The 7,350-nt window shown below is 41.9% G+C and overlaps 1 non-coding gene and 1 pseudogene across 1 annotated transcript; one reads left to right on the top strand and one right to left on the bottom strand.

The window, feature by feature from the left end:
- Window positions 1-232: 232 nt before the first annotated feature.
- LOC126459453 (5S ribosomal RNA) lies at window positions 233-350 on the top strand (annotated as a pseudogene).
- Window positions 351-6,626: 6,276 nt separating this feature from the next.
- On the bottom strand, window positions 6,627-6,699 carry Trnaa-cgc (transfer RNA alanine (anticodon CGC)). Its single transcript has one exon. It is a non-coding gene; the product is annotated as a tRNA-Ala (tRNA).
- Window positions 6,700-7,350: the final 651 nt, after the last annotated feature.

Here is a 7,350-nt window from a genome sequence, read left to right as displayed (position 1 = left end):
TGTTACTGTGAAATCAGAGTGCACAAAATGTGTGCAATGGAACATGACTATGCACGATGAAGATATTACTAAATGTAACAGGAACCACTGTCATAATAGGTAGGCATGCTGGTGATTCAATATATGTACGATACACATACCTCGCATATCCCTAATGCCATCGAATGTCCTAGTACCATTTTTTAGACTGCAGATCACTGTACAATTGGCATTTGTCATCACTATAAATAAGGGCAATGGCCTTGCCGCAGTGGATACACCGGTTTCCATCAGATCACCGAAGTTAGGCGCTGTTGGGCATGGCTGGCACTTGGATGGGTGACCATCCGGGCTGCCGTGTGCTGTTGCCATTTTTTGGGGTGCACTCAGTCTCGTGATGCCAATTGAGGAGCTACTCAACCGAATAGTAGCGGTTCCGGTTTAAAGAAAACCATCGTAACGACCGGGAGAGCGGTGTGCTGACCACATGCCCCTCCTATCCGCATCCTCAGCTGAGGATGACACGGCAGTTGGATGGTCCCAATGGGCCACTTGTGGCCTGATGACAGAGTGCTAAACCACTATAAATAAAACATGGGGGCAAACTGTGGATGAATGACTTACCAACCTTACAATATCCTGTTTATCGTGTGGCTATTTGCATGTGGCATGCAGCAGAGTTAGCTCACCCAGCAATTTACACATCACAACACCTAGGAATAGTAAGCCAGCTATTGTATATAATACTGTACTATTGTGAATCAATGTATCCCTACATATCAGTCATTGTGTCTTCATTCCGTGTCTGTATCGATTTCCACCAATCGCTACGGATTGGTGGAGTGTGGAGCACAAGGATGGTTGGGGCGGAGTACAATGACACAAGTGCAGCTGTGGTTTTTGGTCAAGGGGGGGGGGGGGGGAGGAGATTGACAGAAAGGGAATATGAGCAGGCAGATGGTGCTTGTGTAGGGAGGTAGGGGGAAATGGACAGGTTGTGAGGAGGCATGTGGAAGAGGAAGCAACAAATAACTGGGTGAAGCTGGGATGTTCAGCTATATTTATATCTATCATAAGATATGTAAAGCTGAGAATATGTATGTTTGAAACTGCTCCCAGGGCCCTGGACTGAAGTGGAATAAGTTTGTCACAGGAAATCCTTGCTCTGTTAGGACCAGCAACAAGGGCGAGGGAGGGGAGCTTTAAAACACTCTAGCTTTAATATTGATGGAGATACAGACAAGGTTTTTTAAGCCCACACTGTATAGGCTGCACTGCACAACAGATGTGTTGCATGGGAATAGTATCGATGTGCCTTATCAACCTGCTCTACAGGGCAAGCTACATGTCAGCCCATTACGGGCACTCAAGTAGCTAACCTGCCACACACAGCTGTATTGCGTACCCCCTCCCCCCTGGCACATACCCATCCATTCCCTTCCTTCTGCAGACAACAATGTATCATTTTCAAGGTGATGATCATCAGTACATCACAGTAAGCCCACTACGTACTTTGCGATTACGCAACTGGAATGTGCGTCATGTTGTGAGGTCACTGGATATATGCCAGGCTCTTAGTACAGGTATGTCCCAATATATTCATCCAATATGAAATACCTACGTGTTACCATCTCCCCTTGTATGTATGTATGTACAAATGCTACATTTATTAAATGTTTGGCAAGGATGGCACAGTACACTGCTATGTCACTGAACAGCATTGTTACCTCCTGACACTGGACCTGAACACACTTCAAACTCCTCTACTGCAACACACATGATATACATGTGTGCAACTTACTGAGACGGAAGCATATGCCAGTAGATTAAGTGTTCCCCTGTGGTATATATAATATATATATTTATTGTGTACGCAGGAACATCCTGAAGATGTAAAACCACCTCATGCTCAGATTCTAACAACTGCAGCAACATGCAGAGTGTTAGATTCTGCTGGTGACAGTGCTGCAAGGCTTAAACAGTTAAGACAGTATGTCTCACACTTGCTAGTACATGGACTCCACTACAATGTGAGACACTTCTCAAAAACATGAGACATCATCAGGCAGAGGCATATAAACACCTATCCATGCTGGCCTACCTTTATATACCTTGTGAGATATATGCAGAGGTACCATTTGTTTGTCTGGATGAAATGTCAGCATTATGTTCGCATTGCTTGTGTAAAGTGGTTTCTGGTGAACCATCTAGCATGTGATATAGGGATGGTAAGGTTAAACTGCCACACCCTGCACCCACACCAGCCAAATTACATGCATTGATACAAGGGGACAAGCCACAGCTGAGACAATTCTTACAGCTCATATGAAAATATAATGCAGCATTCCAGATGTTGCCATTTGGTACATCAGCACCATGTACGAGGGCTACCCACAAAGTTCATTACGTTTTGGAATTAAAAATAAATAAAGTATTGGAAATTCTTTTTTATTATATACAGATGAAAGCCACACTTAAATACTACTTTTCTACATAGTTGCCATTTAAATTAAGGCACTTATCATAGCGATGGACAAGCTTGGAAATTCCTTCATCATAAAATTCGGCCGCCTGCACCTTCAACCACATGGTTACCTCTTCTTGAAGCTGTGCATCGTCATCAAAACGCTGCATAGCCAACCACTTCTTCATTGCTGGGAATAAGTGGAAGTCGCTCGGTGCTAGGTTGGGACTGTATGGCGGGTGAGGAAACAACTCCCACTTAAAAGATTCGAGAACTTCACGAGTGGCTTTTGCCGTGTGGGCCCGGATGTTGTCGTGAATCAGCAAGATCTTTGAGCCCAACTTTCCCCTGCACTTGTTTTGTATTGCTCTTCTGAGGTTGTGCAGAGTTTGGCAATACCTTTGAGAGTTTATTGTAGTGCCTCTTTCCAGGAAATCCACAAAAATCACACCTTTTCTGTCCCAAAAGACAGTCGCCATCACCTTCCTTGCCGACATTGTCTGCATGCATTTCTTGGTTTTTTTGGGGGGGGGGATTTGTGTGCCCCCACTGCATTGACTGCAATTTTGTCTCGCAGTTCACATGCTTAATCCATGTTTTGTCACCAGTAACGATGCGATCGAGTAATGAGTCGCCATCTTTCTTGTAAGCGTCCAAAAATGTTAACGCTGCAGCCATTCGCTGATATTTGTGAATCTCTGTCATGATTTTTGGTATCCATCTTGCACAAAACTTGTGGTAACCAAGCTTTTCGGTAATGATTCCGTGCAACAAACTTCGTGAAATTTGTGGAAAACTCATAGAGAGTTCCGTTATTGTGAAATTACGGTTTTCACGGATCGCAGCATCGACTTTTTCGACAAGTTCGGCAGTCACTATGCTGGGTCTTCCACTTCGCTCTTCGTCGTGAACATTAGTTTGGCCATTTTTAAATTTTATGACTCATTGACGCACTCCACCTTCAGTGATTATGTTGTCACCATACACTTCACAAAGCTGCCGATAGATTTCTATCGATGTACAGTTTTTTGCAGTCATAAACCTTATTACAGCACGCATTTCGCACTTCACGGCATTTTCAATTAATGCTGACACTTCAAACTGTCACAGTAACTCAACGGAGTACAGCACGAACCTCTCACTAGCACGGCAGGATGCCGACTGAGCAGTGGAATGCCTTGACACCAAGATGGCTGTGCTAGCCCCGTCCCTAACGGACACAAACGAAAACATAATGTACTTTGTGGATAGCCCTCGTATATAAACTGGAGTGGGCACTACCAGTAATATTCTACATGAATTAGTGAATTTAATCATGGTACTTTTCTTGCCCTATGCATTAATCACTTTCAGAAGTTAAATTAATAATTAAATTAACTAATTTAATAATGCAGAAACTTAAATTCTTGTGTACCCTTGTAGCACCACAAAAAATAAAAACAGTGAATAGTTGAGGGAATATTAATGAGAACAGTGGCATATTTAAGTTTACAAAATAATGACAAGTTTTAAATATACCTTTAGTAACTACAACTTTCTGGAGAACCAGCTGATAAATGTTCCACAAAAATAACAAACACAAATCAGTTAAGGAATGGTGTTTGATAGGAAAAGCGTACCTCAATGGCAGTTCCATGAAGCAGTGTTGCATTATCTCCTTATGACTATACAGTTGGTCCAGATAACAATTTGTGTTGACAAGTGTTTTGAAAAACTGTACTGAACTGCAGCACTGTGATTCTTCATAATCTTCCCCTGACATAAACTCCTGTTTAATCCTTTCTTGGGTGTCCTGAGACCAATAAGTCTTTAGTTAAGTCTCTCTGAATTCACCATAGCTAGAGGAATTTGCTGCAGAGCTATGCATGTGCTCAGCTTTTGAAGTTTCCAGGTATCCACAGGTAAAAAACAGTTCATATACTAGTGACCATGACTTGGGTAGTACCCTATTATACTAACCACTCAATGACATGGAATGTAATGAATTGCAGTTGTCCTTGTAATCCTGAAAATTCTGAACTGAGAGAAAATGTTTTAAGTCAAAATACTTATCATTTCGCACCACTGGACTTCTCTAACTTCTGGCACATGTGTGCCCAAGATTTCATGGTCAACTGATCCCTGAATGCTGTTGTACCCTCGTTTCCTGTCATCAGAGTCACATGGTAATGTTTCTGTATGTCTGAGTAGCACGCAACCATGGCACGGCTGATTACTTTGTGCACTACGTGCCACTGACTATGTGTGGTCCACCGAGAGCTGTACACCATTACATGGGCATTCTTGCCTTTTATTGGCCTGTGCTGGGAACGTGGCTACAGATTGAGTTACAAAATTTTGTCTTTGACATTCCTGGTGACCAATGAACTCACAGCGACATGCTGTTGCTTCGGGCTGGATTCCTACACAAGTGACCCGTTCGCACATTTGTCTTATCTACGTCGGCTCTTTCTAGGGTAGTGAGATGTGTTAGATCATCTTTGATTTCTAACATGTAATCCTTTGTCTTTTCAACTAATCACTGTCCCTATTTTTTAAGTGCAGGAATGACTGGTTGCACTCACTTCAACCTTTGCCAGCACTACCTGATCTTGTGCAATTTTGGCATTTTTTTGTGCATCTCGTGCTACTAATCTGTCTGTCCAAGCCTCACATTTTGACTTTACCGCTACTTCTCGCTTCTCATCTGACGTTTTCCTAATGTCTTCAACCTCTGATATTACACCCTTACCTTCATTCCTGACTGATTTACATTTCTGACGAACTCATCAACCTCCTTCGAATTTCCTTAATTTCTTGTGTGACTTCATCCTGTCTATTTTCCTCCTCCTCTTGTCACTTCTCAGTTTCTCTGATTTCATTAATGAGGATTCTCTGTCTTTGGTCTCCCTGCCATCATCTCTTCCTGCCTCTTGCATAAACTGAATGATCGATTACATACTTCCAGTAACGTACCCAGGACTAGACACACACGACTCGACTACGACACCTTGCCTGTGAAATCAGACTGTTACTTTCCTCAACTGTATCTCTTTCTTGTATTTACAGAACCTACAAAACCTGCCACCTCAGCATCATTTTCACTTTCATTTCTTGAGTGAACTGAGCGCTGTCATTTAGTATTCTGGTTTTGATATTTGCGCCCTATTTGCAGACTGATTTAAATGAACGTCTTCCATCATTCTATCTTTTTCTGCCTCAATGTCTGGCTCATGTTCCATTTTAGATGACATTAGCTTGCAGCCTTTCTCACTGTACGAAACAGCTTTGCTTCTCGAAAGCATTCAAATCAATTGCTTCTTCTGCCAGTTTCCAATTCTAACGCATCATGCACCACACCTCTACTCTGATCTTCTCTTAAATAATGCACACTTTTATGCCTAATTCTATGAAACATAACTTTCTCTAAAATGTCGTACATATTCCGACAATCAAATACCTTCCACAAAAGGATGCATAACAGTGTTAGCAATGACACATCATCAGACAACGACAGACAACAGGTGATGCAGAAGTCACTTCCATAAAATGAGAAACAAATAAAGAAAAATAAATGACACTAAAAATAAAATGACTACAACATTCTGAGATACAATGCACGGTGTCAATCCTGAGTCTGAATGTTCTTGGTGCACCATAGCCTCACTCTGAAAAATAAAAAAGATAAACATCTGCCTGTTACATGCTGGTCGCGGTGGCTGAGCGGTTCTAGGCGCTTCAGTTCGGAACCGCGCGACTGCTACGGTCGCAGGTTCGGATCCTGCTCGGGCATGGATGTGTGTGATGTCCTTAGGTTAGTTAGGTTTAAGTAGTTGTAAGTTCTAGGGGACTGATGACCTCAGACGTTAAGTCGCACAGTGCTCAGAGCCATTTGAACTATTTGTGCGTGTTACATAAGATAACACGCTAAGCATCTCACAAAAGTACTACGATTCGAGATCCTGACCAAGGGACACCAATTGCAAGCCGTCACTTGTGTTAATCAATAATATATGTCTGAGTAGGTTAGGTTAGGTTAGGTTAGTGTTGTTCAACGTCCCATCGACAACGAGGTCATTAGAGACGGAGCGCTAGCTCGGGTTAGGGAAGGATGGGGAAGGAAATCGGCCGTACCCTTTGAAAGGAACCATCCCAGCATTTGCCTGAAACGATTTAGGGAAATCACGGAAAACCTAAATCAGGATGGCTGGAGACGGGATTGAACCGTCGTCCTCCCGAATGCGAGTCCAGTGTGCTAACCACTGCACCACCTCGCTCGGTATGTCTGAGTAAAGCTAAATGTTATTGTCTTTAGATAAAAAAAAATTATCTTAGCAGAAACTTCAAAATATGTGCTACTCACATGAGTATTTTATACGAATTAGTGAAGTTACACATGGTGCTTGTCCTATGCATATAATCACTTTCAGAAGTTAAATAAGCAGTCAAATTAACTAATTTAATACTGTTGAAACTTTAATTTCTGATGTTCTCGTGTAACACCACAATAAAATAAAAACAGTGAATAGTTTAGGAAATATGAACGAAAACAGTGGCATATTTAAGTTCACAAAATAAGTTTTAGTATACCTTTAGTAACTACAACTTCCTGTAGAACCAGCTGATAAATGTCGTATAAAAATTACAAACGTAAATCAGTTAAGGAATGGTGTTTGATAGGCAAAGCATACATTTGGATGGAAGCTATATAAATTCTCCCCTGAAATAATCCCTCCTAAAACACAATCTGACTTTGTGTACATGAATCCACTGTGACACCCAACTCTGTTCAAATGGAATCAACTATACCACAAACTATGGTTCACCTGAGAACAGGGAGCTGTGAATATCATTGAGAAAATCTACACTAGTGTAGCAGTAGTTTCCTTTCACCATGATTCAGGTGGTAGCAGAAAACGACGCTCTGT

Source organism: Schistocerca serialis, chromosome 2 (genome assembly GCF_023864345.2).
Source record: "Schistocerca serialis cubense isolate TAMUIC-IGC-003099 chromosome 2, iqSchSeri2.2, whole genome shotgun sequence".
NCBI classification, from domain to species: domain Eukaryota; kingdom Metazoa; phylum Arthropoda; class Insecta; order Orthoptera; family Acrididae; genus Schistocerca; species Schistocerca serialis.
Note: the sequence above shows the minus strand (reverse complement) of the source record. Positions and strands in the feature narration are given on the sequence as shown.